General features: G+C 34.2%; 1 protein-coding gene across 1 annotated transcript in view; it reads right to left on the bottom strand.

The window, feature by feature from the left end:
• Window positions 1-14,357: 14,357 nt before the first annotated feature.
• Window positions 14,358-21,928, bottom strand: part of LOC129086396 (LIM zinc-binding domain-containing Nebulette) — a 216,950-nt gene continuing 209,379 nt past the window's right edge. Inside the window, exon 7 of the mRNA XM_054592890.1 lies at window positions 14,358-14,400. The gene's annotated coding sequence lies outside the window, so the exon portion shown is untranslated. The remainder of the gene's footprint in view (window positions 14,401-21,928) is intronic.

The following is a 21,928-nucleotide window of genomic DNA, read 5'->3' as shown; positions in this document are numbered from 1 at the left end:
TGCTTTTTCTCATGTTCCATCATGTAATAAGTTCTTATTGACTTTTCACTGTACTGGAAAAGATTATATACAAATATTTTGAAAGTATAACCAAACACCATAGGCAATGTGAACATAAATTTTCCATTTGCAATTTTAGAATCAAAATTTTAAAGCCATAGGTATCCTTAAGAAATCAATCCTAAAGTCCTCTCTTTTACAGAAGGCAAAATTATGGTCAAGAGAAATTGATTATGTGTCTTATTCACAGAGTTATTCAATGGAGCACTAGGATCAGTATTTAGCTAGAGCCCTATGTTCATGCATTCAAACAAGTGTTGTTATGCCAGGCACTATGCTTGGTGTAGAGATACAACATTGAGTAAAGCATACTTAGTGCTAAGATAAGGTAGGAAATAAAAAACTCATCATTCAAGACTTGCTGAAGGAACTCCTTAATGGATTGTTTGGCAAGCTAGACACTTTATTACTTTCAATTAAATGCATTTTTCCTTTCACCTATAGGTATAATACAAAATTCATGTAAAATTTTCTCTAAAACATTTTAAGCCCTGCACTTCATCACAGAAAAGCACTTTTGTCAATAGCTCCAAAATGTGGCTTAGAGAACAAGAAGAAAGTGTTATTCACAGACAGGTAATCACATTTCAAAATTCCCTATCATCTTCTTTTTTTAAAAAAAAAGTTAAATATTGTATTTTAATACTTATTTTCACCTTTGGAAGCCCCAAAAGGGAATTTCTGTATAGCTGCTAATCCCTTTTACTTATTGAGCATTTCATTTTATGTTATCTACTCGTTGTGTTAGTACTCTCTATCCATGCTGATTCAGAATAAGACCAAGTTGGCAACTATATTACTTGCAACCAACCTCCTACTTCCCTTAAAAAATAGTAAAGATCCTTAAAAATACAAGCTTTCAACTATCCAATAAAGGTACACAGTTCCAGGAAAAGCATTTGATATGAAAGGATCTTCTCATTTCAAAGGGTACAACTCCATATCATCAATATGCTTTTAAAGGCCGGAAGGGCCTCATACAGCATGGCTAAAGATAAGAGCTGATTTGCCTGTTATAATAAAGAAGTCTTTGGTCTTTTTAGGGTTTGTACTTTTCCAGAGAAAGTAGAGTCCTTCCAATAATTCAGGTCTCCAGGGATACAGCCCCTGGCCAAGGAAACACTTCTATACTATCACAAGTCATGTAGTATTTGAAAATCTCCGTGTTGTTAAGGTCACATGAGACGAGAATGTCTTGTGTTTTGACAAATGTTTCATACTTATTTTACTTTTCCTCTTTTCTTTTCTTGACAGTGATAGAAGATATGTTTTCACCCAAGATGGTGATGAGTATCTTGCAAACAAAAATCAATAATAAACAATTGAAATACATTGAGATTCATTTCTGAGTTGAGGGAAACTTGAGATAAACTGATCTTTTATTTTAAAATGAACTCAGCCTTCTTATTATAAAACAGTCACCCTAAATGGTTAGGTGAGAGAGAAATGAGTTCATTTGACTTGTTTCCCTGCTGGGGGGTATTTTTGTTTATTTGTTTTGATTTTGGTTTTATTGTTTGCTTGACTGATTGTTTTTCTTTTCTTTTTTTTTTTATGACTGTCACCCAGAAGGTTCTCAGTTGAATTCCTGGTCATTTTATTTTTGCTTCATGTATTTCCTTATCATTCGGCATCTGTCCAAAAAAGAACTTTACTAATAGATGAGGGAGAGGAATCATTTCTTAAAACAAGAAATGTAAGCTCTCTAGGGCAGCTTGTCTTCTTTATAAAAGAGTTCTGCTTAATATTAACCCCCTCTATTTATACAATTTACATTCATTAAGCTTATCTTCTCCTTTTTAATGGCTATTTCATTACTGTTTGTTAATTATAAATCAAAAGAATATAAAGCAACTTGAATAATTGTCACCCTTACCAATTATGACATTAAAATAAGCTTTAATAGATTGTTTTTCTGTGTTCCTACTCCCACTTTCACAAATATAGATCCTACTCACAAATGAAAACCATATATCTAGACTGGTACTGGAGGAGCAGGAGAACAAAAATCTGTGAATAACTTGTAACACAATTTCCAAGTTGGGATGCCAAAATTAAAAATATGTACTCTTCTAAATATACTGATAACAAAAAAGTATTCTTATTCAGAGTCTACATTAGCATAAGCACCCAGCAAACTGCAAGACCAGTTTAATTTGCTACTTACTTGAGAAATTAGTTTACTTTTAATAACAATGAGGCTGACACCACAATCACTTCTACAATCCTTCAGCCTAAAACAAAGAAGCTCATGGTCTGAGTAGCCTCTATGTGGCCTGTCACCAGAACTAAAGGATTATGTGGGATCAAACAGCTTGGCTCTCCCGCAAAGCATCCCTTGTCTGGAGTTCTGTGTGAGAAGTCAGGAAAAATTGTGAAAGACTTTGACACTGGCAAAAAAAAAAAAAAAGAATTAGAAAAGATTACCTGGTGTCTTATCTGGGTGTTACCTTCTGGCTAATATGGCCTTTCACTGTCTTTGAGCAATGTTACAACTCCATAAATTGTAGAAAACTGGTAACAATGCTAATGATGCATTATCCACACAAATGCAAGTTAATTGTTTTCTAGGGAAAGCAATTGATTATTGCCTTGTTGACAGACCTTTTGGATATCTATTTGTGAATTGATTTCAGCATTCCTTATTACTCATTTATGTATAGTCCTTCAAATTTACCTTTGAACCAATTGTAGCATCTTACTAGTGCCCTCATTAATTAATGAGTTAAAATCTTTGAAATGTGTTCATTTTGTTTTGTGAGAATGATTTCACCATTTTTTTTTAATCTTTTCAGGGATACTACTGATTTAACTATCCTCACTTCTTTGCTTTGACATTCAAACAAAAATAGAAAGGGAGAAGGCATTGCTCAATAAAGACCAATTCTCTTGATTATAAATGTAGCTGCAACAATTCTTGGTGTTTATTGAAATTAGCTTTTTGTTTTGTTTTGTTTTGTTTTCAGGTCTGATCATATTTGACTATTGGCAAATGCCACGTGTGTGCTAGTGTATGCGTACATTCATTCACAGACATGCACACACACAGAACACACACACACACTCAAGCACAGTTAATTCACCACAGATGCCAGTTCCCTCTTGAAAAGCACACAAGGCTTCAGTAAATGCAAAGACATAATTGCTTCTCACATCTGGAAAAACTTAAATATGAGAGAGGATTTATTGAAGAGGCTCTTTGCTTGGCTGTCAACACCGTATCAGGAGCCAGAGAGAGAGCAAGCTTGATCAGTGCTGGCAACCCTTTAACCCTTCAGAGAGAGATGTTCTACTAATTAATTCATAACATGTCCTGCTTACATGATTTATGAAGTTTCTGAAAACACAAGAAAGTAAATAATTTCCGAGTAACTTAGAAAGAAAAGCTGTTTTTGTCATGTTTCCAGGGGCAGAGGGGAAATTGTATATTGAAATTTGAAAATACTGTGAAAGCCCTTATATTCGGGGGGGTGGGGAGGGGGGAAGGAAAGGCTTTGGGGTTGTAGAGTATATTGAAAAAAGCCATTAGAACAATAACTTATGTAAATACACACAAAACTAGACAATTCAGTTCTTTATGGAGAAAGGGTAATAATGTTTCTAAAAGGGAAGTAGGGGAGTTATATGAGCTTATAGCAAGAAAAAGTTTAAGAGAAACTAAGGAATGAGCAGATCTTTCCCTAGAGAGGATATTTAAGCTGGAATTAGGCAAAGTGATTGGGGGTATTGGGAAGGCATCCAAAGAGCATTGATAAAGACCCAGAAACAAGAGTTGGAGGAGCCCAGCATTCAACGTCACTGGTGCATACAATGGAGAGAAATGAGGGCAGCAGAGCACCAGTAACTAATGACCTCAGGGAGAGCTTGATGAAGCCAGTGTGAACCATGAACCCTTTATAAATAACACAGTTCCTGGTCAATTAACTATGGCAACAGAGGATCTATACCTACTCTACCCCTTCATATGCCTTGAATTTAATTTTTACTCCTTCATTTTATCACTAGCCTATTGAAGTACTCCTCATGTATCTTGGACTTCATGAAAATTCAGAATGAAGAAATTGTTCCCAGGTTTATTAGTCTAGTGAAGAAAGAAGTCAAGGGAAATTCATTTGCTTTATGTATATCCAGAAATAAATGGAATTTACATTAAGTATATTTATAACATATATTTCAGACTTCTACGCAATTATAATTTTATTATTGAAATGCACCTATTTTTTCTACTTTTTACTAAATAAATTATATTAACATTTCTGCTTAAGTGACCAATTACTACACCTAAGTTCATTAAGGATTTCTTCTATCCTGAAATCATGATGTCATCCTAGTTTAAGCTATGGGAAACAACACAACTGATGTTCACAAGTTCAGAACTTTTGAAGCACTAATTCCTGTGTATTCTATCAATTGTTTCCATTGAGTTTTTTCATATGTAACTCAAAATATATGATAATATCAAAATAAGAGAATAATTAAATGTGCCATTAAAAGAGCTATAAAGATGTTTTAAAATAATTGATGAATAGTGAAAACCAGTTTAACATGTATCGGTAGTAATTTCTCTCTAGGGACTCTCTTTTTTATTATTTAATAGGTGTGTGTGTCTATCTTCATTCATTCATTTCACAAATATTTCTTGTGTGCCTTCTATGGACCAGGCACTATTTTAATCTCTTCAGTTTATCCATGAACAAAAACCAAGAAAAATCCTATCTATCTCTCCTATTTCAATCATATATTCATTCATCAAATATTTATTGAGCATCTACTTTATGCCATGCACTATACTAAGCTTTGCATCTCCAGCATATTGCAGATACTGAATACACATAAGTAGTAAAATAGTCAGTATTTACTACTTTATTCAGTTAAAAATATGTATTTTCTTAGACTATGATAAAATTTGTTGGACTAATAAAAGCTGCATTTTCAAAAACATAGCAGCATGCTTTGTGGAATTTTTATGAATGTTCAAATTTTGTAGACATCAATTTTTTATCTTATTTTATGCCCTAGTGTATTTATAGACTGTTTTCTCCATCCATCTTTTCTCAAATTGTGTATGCAAGATTTTTCTTCATAACCCCAATATGCTTGGCATATTTTTAATTTGCTCATAAAGTGATATCCCCCAGGCCACATCTATCTGTGATGTTTTACTCATTTTAGAAATCACTTTCTGGAGCAGCTCTGGCCAGTTGACATATAATATGAGCCACATAATATGAACCACATAAGTAATTTTAAATATTTTGGTTGCCACATTTTAAAAAATGATTGAACTGATTTTTTTTGATATATTTTGTTTAGCTCAATGTATCCAAAATATTACCCTTTCACCATGTGATCAGTGTAAAAAGTATTGAGATTTTACATTTTTTTAATTATTAAATCTTTGAAACCCAGTGCATTTTAATTTTACACTCACAGCATATCTCAACTCAAAGAAAGCATACTGGATAGTGGCTACCACAGGGGGCAGGGCAACTATAGAGTGATAGTGTAAGACTGGAAATCACTGGCTAGTTTTCATTTTGATTGTATATACCCGAAATGTAAAAAATACATTTAAAATTAAACTTCTTAAGATGAGAACTTCAGAATCCTAATAATAAGGAAGCAACAAAGACTACAATCTATTTTATTTTCCAGATCTATCTAAATCAGAATCTTCTGTATAGAAATGTACTTCATTAAAGGTTTAAATTGTTATTATAAATAATAAATTAACTCTTTAAATTGTTTTTTAATTAATTTCACCAAGGGTACATTCAAAATGCTATCTTGTTTCATTAATGAAAATGACATATTTAAAATCCCAGCAGTTTTTCAGGATAAACATTCACTCTTTAATTATCCATCTAATAAATAGATAATTATATGCATGAGTAATAGGTATTCACTCTTAATTTCTCAATCTAAATAGCAAAAAATTCCAAGCAGTGAAATATTCTCCAGTGTTACTCCCATTTTTAAGTCATATAATCCAATTTAAAACACACCAGCAATTTGCTCATCAATTTGGCTAGGTAAATCCTTTTAAAGCCATGCTGTAAAACAATGTCACAGTGAGTTATGAGACTTTAATAAAGAGGCTGATGGATCATTTTAAGGGCCTAAGTGTTTCACTGAAATGAGGTTTTTCTATTAAAAACCTTAAATTTTTTGAAATAGTCAACAGAAAAGAGCTTCAGCAGTGAGGGGAAACATACCTCATATTTCTGTTCCACAGACGATTTTGCTTATTTCCTTGATGGAGTCAATAAAATGAATGTTTTTTTAACTGCAAGGATTTTTAATAATAACCAAATGCAATAAAGTGCTTTTAATCTAAAAATACTGTTACTAAAAATGACCTTTAAGGTCTTAAGTTTTATTTGTGTTATCTCTTTTCCAAGCTCTGCTGAAAATTTTGGAGAATGATGAAACCATATGTAAAAATGAAGGAAGGCATTCAACAACTCTTAGAAACCCCTTCTACAGGTCTCTACCAGGTACTGCAAGAGGGAACAAAAGGATGATCACTGTGCATACACCAGGCACTGTGTCATGGGTTTTATATATATACACATGCATATATAAACCCCATTTAATCCTCACAACATCCATTTCACAGTGATTCTGGGACTAAGAGTGATAACTTGCCCAGGTTTTCACAGTAATAGATTTAAACCCAGATTTGTACTGCTTCCATTTTGTGCAGAACCTGAAGCATGGAGCAGCAGAACACTGACTATTTCTTCCCGTTAGTGATATTATTTTCTATCATCTTTTTCAATTTCCAGCTTCAAAGGACTTGTCATTACAGATGTTTATTGAAAGAAAGAGTACTCCTTATGCTATGGAGGCAATTTGGTTATTATGATTGGCAAAAACAAGACCCCCAGGGGTTAGAAGCAAGGGTAAAAGCAGACAATAATGAATGGCCATCACCTTATTGAGAAGCTGTCCTGTTTATTATTTGGCCAGTACTTTTCCTCCACGGATCACCAGATACCAAGATCATAAAGTTTATGTTTGCGGTACTCTTAAAAATGACTCAGATGCACGCAAGACATTGCATACACAAATGAAGAAACTGGAATGGAAAGCAATTTAAGGGGCAAATTCTATCATATCCAAATGGAGCCTGCCCTTTCCACATAGCTGCCTTGACAACCAAATAGATCTGGAAAGATTTCTTTTAATTATATTTAATACATAAAAATTTAGAATATAACAATACATTGAAAATAGGTGACAGTGGTGACTTTTTTAGTATGCATTCTCTAATTTACTCAAAACCAATGAAGATAATTTACCAAAAAAACCTTGAAGAATTTTCTAGATATAGTCTATAACATTAGAAATATTTCATTCCAAAATACAATAGCAACAAAATATAAATAGAATACTGCTCTTATATGTACTTTGAGCTAAAAAATGAAAATTTCATTTAATAATGTGAGTAATTTTCAATGTATATACTCTAGCCATTTATTGTAAATCTACGATTTTTAGAGCAGAGTAGCTACTTTTAAGGATATCTATGACAAACTGTGCCTAAAAGTGAACATTTTATATATTTTATTTAATCTTTATTGTATTTTTTTCCATTACCATTTAGGCCCCTTATAGCCCCTCCCCACAAGCAATCACCACATTATTGTCCATGAAAAGTGAACATTTTAAAGAGCAATCATACTATGAGAGTCTTTTTTATGTTGAAATATTTATGTAAGTATTAAGTTTGCTGAAAAAGAAGTAACTTTATTGTCACATGTTAATGAAGCAGCAAGGACAACTTTTTTCAAGATTTGAATTAAATGTTGACACTAGACTATTATTATCATAATCCTATGAAATTTTTTTTTCTATAAAATATCACTACATGTGCGTTTGATCAAGGATGTACTTGGTTCATTATTTTAAGATTTAAAATCACCATACATGTTATTTCCTTTGACAATTATTTATGGTATTTGCATTACTTTCTCTTGTACAAATAGCCATGAGTTAGAGAAACCTCAGCTTTTAATTTAAGCAGGCAAATAGACAAATTCTATAATCCCATCTTCAACAAAGTACTCATATGTATGAATTTTTGAAAGCATAAGAGCTTTAGATTTTCTTCAGAAGCTTTACAAGATCTTTTGTAGAGGCTACCTGACTGCCAATTAAGTGTGGCCACCTCAAAAATACGAAATTCCCATAAAGGGGTAAATTATCTGTATTATAAGATCTAATCTTCTGGGATAGAGTTGAAGAAGACTTTAAGAAAAATTACACAGTTTTATGCTTTAACTAGTTCTTTATTTAATTCATCTTTTTATTATACTTTAAGTTCCGTATTTTATTAAACTTTTTCTATTTTTCCAAAACACAGAAATGGCAAACATCCTGTTTAAGCAAACCATCTTTCTTTAAATATTTAAAGGTTTAAATCTTATGATCTAAGGGCTAAATATTTTTCAGAACATCATCGAAATGTATATTACAGGCTTTTCTGTTATTTGTATTTCAGAGACAGGACCAGTGATTGCAATTGGGGGTGATGATTTGACAAAAATTATAACTGACTCATGAACTACATTATAATGGGGTGTTTGCTCAAACTCTTCATTATATTCAAAAAATAGAAAACATGCATGACATTACATTCCAACTGAACTGATATCTGAACTTTATTCTATTTTCAAGCCAGGCACAAACTCTACAATTGACCAATAAGAATGACCAAGAACAGAAGAGACTGGAAGGCTGCTAGATCCTCTGAATGAACTGTAGTCATAGAGCCATCATTTGGAAAAGACAGACTCTAAAAGTGACATATCTAATGTGGAGCATGGAAAAAGCACCACATGAGAAGGAGTCCCAAGACCTGGGTTCAAAACCTCACTCTACTATTGACCTGCTATGCTGTGGCAGGTGGGTCACTTGAAGTCATTGGTCCTTTACTTGCTAATCTGTAAATAATGAAGCCAATTTTTCTAGTTCTAAGATTGTATGGTTACCTGATTACCAAATTTATCTGGTAATCTGCTAATTATCATAGTACAAAGAGTTCCGAAATGAAAACATTTATCAGCAAACTATTTTGTCAAATCACTTGTAAGTCCTTTCCGTATCTTAGCTCATGGCATACTCATATAAACTCTCTAAAAAGTAAATACTATCAGGATCCCCAAACTGAACCTCAAAAACAGTATAGTAATTTGCTTTAAAGTAACATCCACATGACTGAATCAAGGTCTGTCTATATGTTTATGTATCACCTCACCAAATATACCCATTTTGATATTATACAGCTGGAATCTACTTTTAAAACCTCCTTTTGTATTTTGAACCTAACCAGGGTTATTGAATGGCTCATAAAGTACAGAATGTTTATGAAGCCCATTCCATTTATATCAAAATGTTTTTAACTCTACATTTTGTTATAAAGACACAGCCTTTAAACAACTATAAGGACATTTTCATGGTCTATTCTAAAAACTAGAGAATTTAACTCCAGGTACAAATATAAGAAAGAATAAGTGGTTTCCATGTGTATATAAAACAGGAATGTACTCCCAAGGAATGGGAAATCGTCGATGATGTAGCTATGCTGCGTATATTCATGGCTATGTGTTCCAAAATCGATATAAACATAATCAGTGGGAAATTAAATTTTGCTAGAGCCAAGGTATGGCTCTGAAAAGCTTTTAGGCATTTATCTTTACAATGATCTCATGGGGAGTTCAAGCTTGCTTTCAAAAATGACACTGTCCAAAGATCTAAAAAGCAGATATTTATCATAGCATTCAATCTGTTGCAAGAACATCTTGGCAAGTCAATGCAAGAAAATATATAAGAGTATAAGAAGTTCAATATAAGAATATAAAGTTGTCATGTCATCACAAATGGGAAAAAACTATCTTAAGCAGTACCTTTCCTTATCCCCCAATTTAATTAACATTCTCTCTCACAGTTACAGTAAAAACTTTTATTGTTCTTCACACTAATATTTTAGTTGTTCTGCAAATATGAATGCAAATGTGCAAAAAGCAAAAAAAAAATTGCTTTTTAAAAACAACATAGATGACCAACACAGCCTTATTTTGTATTAGTGCTGTTTTGTATTTTCAGTTGTATAATCCTCTCCCAAGGAATACTTGGAGATTGTGACTTACAAAAAGAGCAAATCAATGGTATTGATATATATGAATTAAAATTGTATACTGCTCATGTATATATTATTTTCAAATAATTCAGTATTTGATTCAAAATGTCAATATTTGAACCACTATGAATAAGTGACTATGTTAGGCATTGCAATAAATATGAAACAATAAAATCTAGCTTTTCATACACAAAGAGCTTAGACTCTGTGGGCACAGGTGAAGCAATTAGAGATTGTAAGTCATTAGAAGAACATAGAGTGCCATGAGGGCTCAGAGGATGAAGAAAATCACAAATATTGGGGAGACTCTAAAGTTCCATGAACATTGCTTTTGATCTGCACATTATAAAAATGAGACTGTTTTTTATGAGTGAGAAAAAGGGGGTTAGAAGGCACAACACAAGTAAAAACAACAGAAGAGCCTACCATGGCCACCATGAGAAGTCAGTCCAGGATGCAGGGAGAAGGCGAGGAGGGAAGAATACACAGAAGGCAGAAAAGAGATGGCTTCAAATGTCAAACTACCAATTTCCTATATCATTCAGAGATACTGCATCACAAAGTTTTAAGCTGGTGGGCAACTGATAAATCCAGTATAGAAAATTAATCTGGCTGCAATGTTGGTAGGATATGCTGAAATGGAAGGAAAAAGAATACCAGAAGAATACAAATAGTCCAGGCAAGAAATAAAGATTGACAGCAGGGCCATGAAAGTTGTTAAAAGTAAACATTTGGAATACACTACAAATGTAGGCTAAGTGAAAGATAAGATAAGAAGAATCAAAGAAGAAAAGCCGTTCCAAGGTACTTTGAGTTATTTGGATTGAAGAGAGAAATGGGCCCAGGACCAGCATGATGAATCTAAAATTGAACTGTTAGTGGAGTATCAACCATCAGTTAGTTATGCACAGTGGTCTGTTTAGGGCACTGACTCAGCACCAGGAAAGGAGTCAGAATTGATAGAACCACAAGCAAATGATGGAGAAAGAGAGTCATTTTCAAAGGCATCGCCTAAGGAAAAGCAATTCACCCCCAAAAGAATGCGTATCATTTGTACTGTAAATAGAAAAAAGTACACTCCTAAAACAAGTTCTCCCATGAAACAAAAAAAAAAATTCTCTCTATTCTGTTTTCTTAACAATTCTCAAAACTAGACTATTTTAATGGGATATTTCATTTAAAATATTTATTAAGACATCATTAGATGTCTTAGGAACTTGAAATGCAAAAAAATTGTGATCTGCACTAAGGGGCATTTAAAACCAGGTGCTTGTCTGATTATAAAAATAATAAATGTCCACAAGTTACTGGAAATAGCAAAAAGCATAAAGACCAAGTGTTTAAAATATCACATTGAGAATTGTTTAATTTTATCAAATGCTTTTTCAGCATCAGATGGCTTTTTTATTTGACTTTTTGATCCATATCAATAGCATATTCATTTTATATTATGTTAATAGGTTTCCTAATATTGAACCATCTTTGCATTCTTAGGTTAAATACTACTTCCTTTTGATAAATTATTCTTTGAATGAATGTGATTTTATAGTTTTTTTATATAATAATATGTAGGTAATGATGCACAGTTCATAACTAGAATGTTTATGTTCATAAACTGGAGTTTTCTTTTGAAGTTCTTACCTCTTTTGTGCTCCATGTCAATTTAGGTATGTTTGAAATGGTTCTTCCCTGAAAATATGAAAGACCCATTAATAAAGCTATAGCAGAAATGTCAATAAACTTAACTATGTAGACCATGCTCAGGTCTCAGGCTAAGAATCACATGAACAGACAGACTAGGAATCATGTGACCTGACTATCCAGCTCCAACTCATTAAACCCAGAGCAGACACTGCACTTGGAAAGAGGAAGTGCACTGGCCATTCAGTGACCAATGAGAATGTGTTTCACGATTCTGAACCAAGAGACATTTAGCTGTAGATAATCAGATGATAGTTAAGTGCTGGGGTTATAAACCCATATAGAATCAGGTGAGTAACTATTTTTCAACTATAATCTGATAAGCAAGCTAATACTATATTCAGAGAAGAGCAGAGACAAAGAACCACACAAACCCTAAAACACATGGTAAAGGAGATTTGCTTTCTAACAACTTCCCGGTTCCCATTAAATTCAGTCTTACTTGTTGGAATTGTTTTCTATGAGATCATCCTACATTCTTGCTATAAATACCTTTTTTCTTATAGCTATTCCTTGGAATTAAGCATTCCTAAAACACTATCAGGGACAGAAGACTTGCATAACACTAATTATTTCATATTTTTCAATGTTTTCCTTAGTTACTGCATAGCTCTGCTTTTCTAATTCCTCTAGTGTTAATTTTGGTAGTCTGAATATTTGTTTTAAAAATTCATTTCATTTATACTTTTCAGATTATTAATATAATGTTCTCTTGTGGGTTTTGAGTTTAATGATAATCTAATCAGACTCTGAGCTAGAGGTAACTACACATCCAGACAGATGACTGAGTAAAAATTGCGGAAATGGAAATATTAAATTATCAAGACAACTTTAATAACAAATTTAATATATTGATGACATTAACTGTCAAGATTTATTTTTTGTTTACTTTCTTACTACTAGTTCTTTATAATAAAACATGAATCTAATAAATAGAAATAAGTAAGCCTATCATTAAAATAATATTTTACCAACAAATACTTCTTAGACATTTATATATATAAGAAACGAGGCTTTAAAAATATTAATGATGATGTTTTAAATCAAATTTGCAAGCTAACAGAACATATTTACGTCCAGTTAGTAAATGAACATTCTATTGAAAACATAATAATTAAAACTCACTTCCAAATGTTATCATAAACTTATCAGCTAGTTATATAGTATAATAAGGCATAAAAGATTGTCTTTTTATGACAAGTCCTTATTAACTAAGTCATTCCCCATTTCAGAAATAGCTAGCCTTATTTCCTAGGTGAGAAGTGAAACATAATGAATCAGAAGGTAATTAACCAGTCACCTAATGTGACTAGATGTCTGATAAGTACAGTTTGCTAACTGTCAGAGCCCTGCAACTGCAGATGAGAACTGTTGCCTGTGCAGTTCCACATTCTTTGTCTATACAACCCTGCGATGTAACTACAATGGAACAACTACAGAAGGGGAGAGGGTGGCAATAGAAGCAAATTATCAGTTTAAAACATAAATTTAAAATATAAAGGAAATGCAACAAAAATATATTTCAATGTTCCAATTTAAAATATAAAAAATTTAAAATGTAGACACATCTAGATTTTATTATTAAGTTTTCCTTAAGCAGCTCTGAAGAAAACAATTTAACTTTCAAATAGTCCCTTGATAAAAAGCTTCTACCTTTTTTTAGGGATAAAATGTGTCCCAGCTGAAGCTACTCAAGACAATAGACTGCCTTCCACTCTGCCTCTAGAGTAACAGACAAGTCAGTGATATTTGAAACAGTCTACATGCATCCTGCACTGCACATACAGGGAAAATCATCCACAATTTTTCACTCTTAAAATTTAAGAAAGAAAACTTAGGTGATGTATGGGTCCACAGTAACATGTGTATGTGATTTATAAATAAATATGCTGGGGAATGAGCTCAGACTTTTATTTACTAATTGAGACTGCATGGTAAAAAAGACAAGTTCAGTGCACTAATTACAAACCTCTTGATGGCAGGAATTACCCTGGTTTAGCCTCTTCTTCCATGTGTACCTGGAACAGAGCTAAGTTAAAAATCAGCCTGTGAATCCAAAGTCTCCCATTTTGTTCTCCCCTAGCACAGAGACGCCTGAAAAACAGCACTTAAAAATGCTGCCAGCAAAACACTGTCCTCTCCAAGACTCACTAATACTGTAATTTCGCATTGGTCTGATACATTTAATTCAATTCATCTCTCTCTTCCCATTGCATAATGACAATAAAGTTTTCATCTTTCTTACCGCTGTGCCTGTTGATGTCACAGCTGAAGTAAATAAATAGTGGATTGTGCATTGTTCGTTGAGCCAGGCTGACATCCAGGAAATGTCTATCTATTTTACTTGTGAGTGCACATAAAGCTCCAAACTTGTGAGTGCACATAAAGCTCCAAACTTGTGAGTGCACATAAAGCTCCAAACTATTTATACTTTGGCCACACATCACTCTCATCAGGTATGTCATCTCTAACTCAGAGTTTGGGACAATTTGAATCTAAAAAGACAGGAAAAAATCAAAGTAGTTATGCAAATTTTGTTATAAACAAACTCGCAGGAAGGATGTCCAGTCAACATAGGGAAATAAAGTTTCTAACATCATGGCAAACACCATGAAAAGCAACCATATCTATAAAATTAATGTATTTTTCTGTCTCACATTGACTGGGCCTCTCCATAATTATTCCATTTTATTTTCAAGATACATTGTGCAGATACCAACATCTTATAAATAATATCTGAAGGAAAAAAGTAAAAAAAAATAATGTTAACTCTCTCTTCTTACAATCTGGTATAAAGCAATTTAATTGTGTTAAAAGGTGACATTATAAATAAATGTAATATGATCATTGAGGAAACAAGGATGAACATTCTGTTGAAATATTAATAACAGACTATAAAATGATATACCCAGGACACAGTGAGCATAGTAGTTAAAAGATAGGCACTGGAGTAAACACATGAGTCAGATTCAAGTTCCATCATGCAAAAATCTATCTGAGGTTGGACAAGTGATTTAGCTTCTCAGAGCCAAGCATTCCTCAACATTAGTACTGAAATAATAAAGACTGCATCCCTAGATGGGTTTTCTGATAACTAAATAAGGCAATTACCTAGAGCACTTTGATCAGTGCCCTTAAAACCTTAATATAATTGTTATTCTCTCAAAATTGTTTCCGCTTAACAAGATCATAAAAAGGCAAACGATTATCCATTAAAAAATTCTGGAAAGAACTGACCAAGATATTACCATATATTTTGAGGTCAGTAGTAGGGTTCTTTTCCAAATGTTCTAAAATTCATGTATTCTAATTAAAATAAATAAAGTAAATCATGCTATTTTAAAACTGAGAAGATATTTTGTGGCAAGAGAAAGCATCCAACCTGAGTCTAAGTCCTTGCCAGATTAGTCACCTGTATTTTCTGAGAAAATCATGCAATGTCTTAGTTGAGAACATTGCAGACAACATGATAAACAACATAGAAAACCCTATAGGCTCCACCAAAAAAATACTTGGCCGAATGAGTGAATTTCTCATAATAGTGGGATACAAAGTCAATATTCAGAAATCGAAGGTATTTTTTACACTAACAATGAAATACCAGAAACTAGGAATAATACCCCATTTACCATAGCAACAAGAAAAATAAAGTACCCAAGAATAAATTTAGCCAAGGAGGTAAAAACCTGTACTCAGAAAACTACAGAACACTGAAGAAAGAAATTAAGGAAGATACAAATAAATGGAAGCATACACCATGTTCAAGGATTGCAGAATCAACATCATTAAAATGTCCTTAACCAAAGTAATCTATAGATTCGATGCAATCTCTCTTAAAATACCGATGACATACTTCACAGATTTAGGACAAATTTTTCAAAAATTTATATGGAGCCAAAATGACCCCAAATAGCTTCAGCAATCTTAAGAAAGAACAAAGTAAGAGGGAACACAATACCTGATATCAAACTATACTACAAGCCCTCTGTAATCAAATCAATCTGGTACTGGCATAAGAAGAGATACACAGATCAATGGAACAGAATAGATATTACAGAAAAAAAACCATGTCTCTATGGTCAATTAATATTTCACAGAGGAGGCAGAAGCATAAAATGGCATAAAAATAGCCTCTTCAACAAACAGTGGTGGGAAATCTGGGATGGCACATGCAAAAAAATGAAACTAGACCACCAATTTATACCATATACCAGGATAAACTCAAAATGGATAAAAGATTTAAACATAAGCCGTGACACCATAAAAGTCCTAGAGGGAAATGTAAGCAGTAAAATTTCATATATCCCACGCAGCAATATTTTCACCAATACATCCTCTAAGGCAAGGAAAATAAAGGAAAAATTAAAAAATGGGACTACATGAAATTTAAAAACTTCTGTCTGGCTAAAGAAAACACCATCAGAATGAAAAAGGGACCACCCATATGGGAAAACATATTTGCCAACAATACCTCAAACAAGGGTTTGATCTCCAAAATATATTAAAAACTCATACAACTCAATGCCAAGAAGACAAACAATCCAATTTAAAAAAGGGGCAAAGGACCTGAACAGACACTTCTTCAAGGAGGACATACAGAGGGCCCAGAGACATGTGAAAGGATGCTCAATATCACTAGCCACCAGAGAGAGGCAAATTAAATCCATAATGAGAGACCACTTCACACCAGTCAGGATGGCCATCATTAACAAATCAAAAAACAAGTACTGGCGAGGTTGTGGAGAAAAGGAAACCCTAGTGCACTGTTGGTGGGGGTGCAGACTGGTGCAGCCACTATGAAAAGTAGTATGGAATTTCCTCAAAAAATTAAAAATGTAACTGCCTTTTGATCCAGCAGTTACACTGCTGGGATTCTACCCTAAGAGCCCTGAAACACCAATTCAAAAGAACCTGTGCACCCCAATGTTCATAGCAGCATTATTTACAATAGCCAAGTGCTGGAAGCAGCCTAAATGCCCATCAGTAAATGAGTGTATTAAAAAACTATGATACAGTTACACAACAGAATACTACATAGCAGAAAGAAAGAAGGAACCCCTACTCTTTGTGAGAGAATGGATGGAGCTGGAGAGTATTATGCTAAGTGAAATAAGCCAGGTGGCAAAAGACAAATACCGTATGATCTCACCTATAACAGGAACCTAATGAACAAAACAATTGCGCAAAATAGAACCAGAGGCATGGAAACAAGGAACAAACTGACAGGGACCACAGTCGGGGAGTGAGGGGAATAAGGGAGGAAAGAAGGGGAAGAGTCTAGTTAAAGAACAAGTATAAATGACCCAGGGACAGAGACAACAGGGTGGGGACTGAATGTGGGAGTTGGGGGGTGCGGGGAGGCAGGGCAGGGGAGAGCAATGGGGGAAAATTGGAACAACTGTGATAGAACAATAATACTTAAAAGAAAAGAACATGGGTTGCCATCCCACTGATAACTGGGTGATCTTGGTTGAGTCTGTACAACGTAATGCCTAATAAAAATAGCCTATTCAAGGGGTTTCTCTAAAAATGCTCCATTTCAAATGTTATGTTTTTTGTTTTTTATTTAATTTTCATTTTTTTAATTAATTAATTTATTTTTTCAAATACATTTGTCTCTGCCTCCCCCCGCCACTTTTCCTTGCCCCCTCCCTCCCTTCCTCCCTCCCTCAACTCTTCCCCTTTGGTTTTGTCCATGAGTCCTTGCTATATGTTCCTTGACTTTCCCCTTCCCTTCCTTTTCCCCCACCCCCCAAACACAGGAATCATGTCAGTATGATTTTTATTTAAAAAATATTTATAACACATATTATAAAGCAACTATTATTAGAACTGTGTGCTACTGGAGTGTTAGTCCATAGAAATAGATAAACAGTCCATAGGTGACCCAAGTGCATATGTAAGGCCATCCCAGTCAATGAGGAAAAGGAAGATGCAGTAATAATGCTAGAACAACTTAGGAAACACATAAAATAGGATCCACCCCACAAATGTCACACCAAGATAAACTCCAAATGAGAGCGAAATGTAAAATATGAAACCACAGAAGAAAATATAAGCAAATTACTTTATAACCTGGGAGTGAGTAACCATTTCTTAGAATCTGGAATGAACAGGGGAAAGAATGACAACATAAAAATAAATTTGACTGCATATAAGTAAAAATTAACAATAACTTAGAACTTATACCCAAAAAGAAAACACTGTAAACAAAATAAAGATAGTAGAAGAGAAACTACAACAGATCATGAAGGAATAATAGCCCCAATATGGAAGAAATTTCTAAAACACAGATGCAAAGGTCAACAAACAAAAATAGACCAAAAATGAACATACAGTTCAAGAAAAAGAAATTCAAATGGTCCTCAGCATAAAAAAAGATGCTCCACTTTGCTAATAATAAGAGAAATACAAATTGAAACAACATGATATCTCATTTTTTACCTTTCAAATTAACAAAAATTCCAAAAGGTTACAACATACCCTGTTGGTGAGACTACAGAAGTTGGCCCTCTTATATATTTCAGTTGGGAACACAAAATTGTTCAACCCCAATGAAGATGAATTTGGCAATATCTAGCAAAATTACATATGCATTTTACTCTTTGACCCATCAGTTTCTCTTATAAAAAGTCCACCTCCAAAAGTACTAGTAAAAAAATATGAAATGATATATGTACAAGACTATTCATTTATAAAACTAATAACAGCAGAGGACTGTAAATAACCCAAATGTCCATTAATAAGGGGTTAATTAAATAAACTATAAAGTACAGCCACACAAGTGAACTGTCTGATCCATAAGGCAGATAGATCTCAACAGACTGCTATGGAGTGTTCTCCAAGATACTTCAATAAAGAAAAAAAGCTGAGTACAGACAGTGCCTACTGACTGTTACCATTTTATTTTAGGTAAGTAAGGAAAGAATAGGTACTATATAAATACAGCTACTTACATATTCAAAAGGAAATAAAGGAAGGATAAACCAAAACTAATAAAAAGGAGAAACACAAAATTTTTATCAAGATAGGGACAGAACAAGAAGGAAGAAATGGAAATAAAGGCAAGATCACACACACTCCCAATATACTTCATTTTATTATTTTGATTTGGGAAAATCATGTAAAGACTTCATATAATTAAAAATATAACTCACTCAAAGAGAAAAAAATTAAGCCATCTCTAAAATTCATCATCAAACTAAAATTAATGGACTTAACTGTGTATCAATTAAGTAGTATAACCACACAGATAAGAATCTTTTCTAGTATTTTGATATGCTGCATTCAGTATATCTGGTATTAATAAGGTCATTTAGTAAATACTATATTTTTCTCTTTCTAAAAAAAATATGTTTACTAGCTCTGTCCACTGAAAATGTCCAGCAATAATGACAACCCAGTAAAAATGGAACCCAAGTAGTTAAAAGATTATTTTCAATCTATCTCCATGAATAGCCTAAGAAAGTGAATTTATATCTTCTTTTAAATTCAGAAAACAAATATTGATATCTTATCTAAACTGTTAAGAGAATACAGAGTACTGCTGATCTGCAGCAAATTTTTCAGGTCTAAGGTGGAATTAGAAAAATAAGGACAAATTCACATGGATACACACACATTGCTATATCTAGATACCCACACATGTTTATATACCCACAGAGACATATACATGAACATGTGTGTGTGCACATGAGGTTGGCAATAACCCTATTAGGATTTTATGTGAAAATGTAGTTTTCTGGAAGGGAAAACAAAGTAATGGTCCTAATTAAGATGCCAAAATTGTTTTTTATTTTTTGGCTCCAAATCAAATGTGTGGACACCGTATGACAGAGCAAGCCTACAAACACAAAGTTGCATGAGGGTCAAGAGAAAAGAGCGTGAACCCGGAGAGACGACAGCCAGGAATGGCGTCTCTGCTCTGCATCAGCCAGGCTGTGACTCTGGGCCAATGACTAAACATCTGTGCCTTGGGGAGCCAAAGAAGGGCCTCACCTTCCTTACAGGACTACCGCGAGGCTCCAAATGCACCAAGTAATTCAGAAACATTAAAAGCATGAATAAGATATAATTTATTGTTTATCCAGCATGTATACAATGATACATCAATAAACCCATACAGCGTCTTTCTTCATCCCTCTCTCTCCCCATCAAAAAGCAAACTTGTCCATTTAAGAGCACTCAAGACTGATAGCATGAACTGGACAGAAAAATCCAGCCTATTCCTTCTAATCAGCAGGACTGCATCAAAACCACTCTGGACAGATGGGTGTTTTGTTCTATTTTTAAAGATCTCCAGGGAAGGATTCCTACAAACTGCTTTGGCAGCTGACACGCCAATGCACTGTAGGATCACTTATAAATACAAGAACCTTGAGGAGAGTCTCCAGACGCAGCTCAGCATGTGCATGCACCACAGAACACTGACACACAGCCAAGGACTATTCTGAAAATTCTAGCCATCTCTGATTGTTCTTCCTCCTCCTTTTCATTGTAATTGATCCTTTAGAAAGAAAGTAAATTAAGTAGGGAGAAAAGAGAAGACTTTGTGTTAATAAGTAAGATTCTGAATACCATAAAATAAAATGATGCCACCAAACACACAGAAATAGAATTCATCATAGAGATATAAGGGTGGGGTGGAGGAGAGCTTTTTCCTCCTGGCACATGGTGGGTGCTCATAACATTTGTTGGGTGAATGCATCTGAGAAGTATAGTCTGCCCCTTATCCACATGAATGAGAAGTATTTTCTTGACATGCTATTTGGGAGTGACCACAGCACAGCTGATTTAATGTTGAAGTCAGATCAGTCTTTCATTCCACCATTTCACATGGGTACTGGCTCCAAGAATCTCTCATTTACCCACTCAGGTAGACTTCTGGCCTCCATTCCAGGCTGTGGGAACTCCTCAGATTCCACAGGAATGACAGGAGGGGACATATCAAGGAATGAAATCCAGCCTACACTTCCTTCCCTGGCCCTCTCCTAATTCACCTGCTCAGGGGAGCATCCTTTCTAATTCTGTACAAAAGCTTTCAGAAAGTCTTGCTTTGCCCCTACTTCTAGGTCTCGGAGATTTGAAGACTTATCACTCAAAATAGAACAACTCTTGGAGACTGAATAGCAAATCCGAAATTGCTCCAAATAAGTGATTGTCAGTTAGGGCAAGTTAGGGGATACGTGGCAATGCCTACAGACATTTTTGATTGTTCTGACTGGGGGTTCATGTTGGCATTTAGTAGGTGTGGGCCAGAGATGCTGCTAAGCCCCCTATAATGCGCAGGACAGTGGCCCAACAACAAAGAGTTATCTGGCCCAAGTTGTCCGCAGTGCCAATGTTGAGAAACACTGCTAGATTAGAATCCCTCCTACAGTGTCTCTGGGGCCAGGAAAATTTTACCTACGACAATATACAGTGAGCAATCTGCTCAGGCACCCACATCTTAACTTACTGATGCAACAAATATTTACTGAATGCCTATAGCTCTCTAGTAGACATTCAAACAAATAAAAGAAAAACTCAGGAAAACTAATAAGCTAGTTGGAAAAGAAAGTGCAGAACAGGCAGTACTTCTTGGGAGAAAAAAAAAAGAAGGTATTCAAGCATATAACTGTCATTTCTGATAAGATGAGTAAGAATGTGGATGGATAGGGCCTCCTGGAATAAGTCTACAAGGCTTTTTTTTTTTTCTTTTAAGGAAGGTAATAGGCATAAAATCTAGAGAGAAAGAATGGAGACAATTTAGTTTAGCATGCTATCTGGAACACTGTAGAGTTTTCCCCATAGAAAAAGATTATAAATGGTAGTTCAGCTCCAGGTCAGCTCAGAAAAGCTTATATAACCATAATCCAGCTGAGGAAATAAAATGAGAGGAGCCTTGGAGTACAAGAGCCCTGAGCTTTGTGACTCAGAAAAAAGAAGGACAGAGAGATTACCTGTCCCCTCCAACTTTCACCCTCTCCCTCCTCCTACCCGACATCAAGTTTCCCCAGGGTAAGAGTAATCCTAGCACACTCC

Source organism: Pteronotus mesoamericanus, unplaced genomic scaffold (genome assembly GCF_021234165.1).
Source record: "Pteronotus mesoamericanus isolate MK-2021 breed Mesoamerican mustached bat unplaced genomic scaffold, CSHL_Meso_final contig_130, whole genome shotgun sequence".
Classification (NCBI taxonomy): Eukaryota; Metazoa; Chordata; class Mammalia; order Chiroptera; family Mormoopidae; genus Pteronotus; species Pteronotus mesoamericanus.
This window is presented reverse-complemented; position numbering and strand designations above follow the sequence as displayed.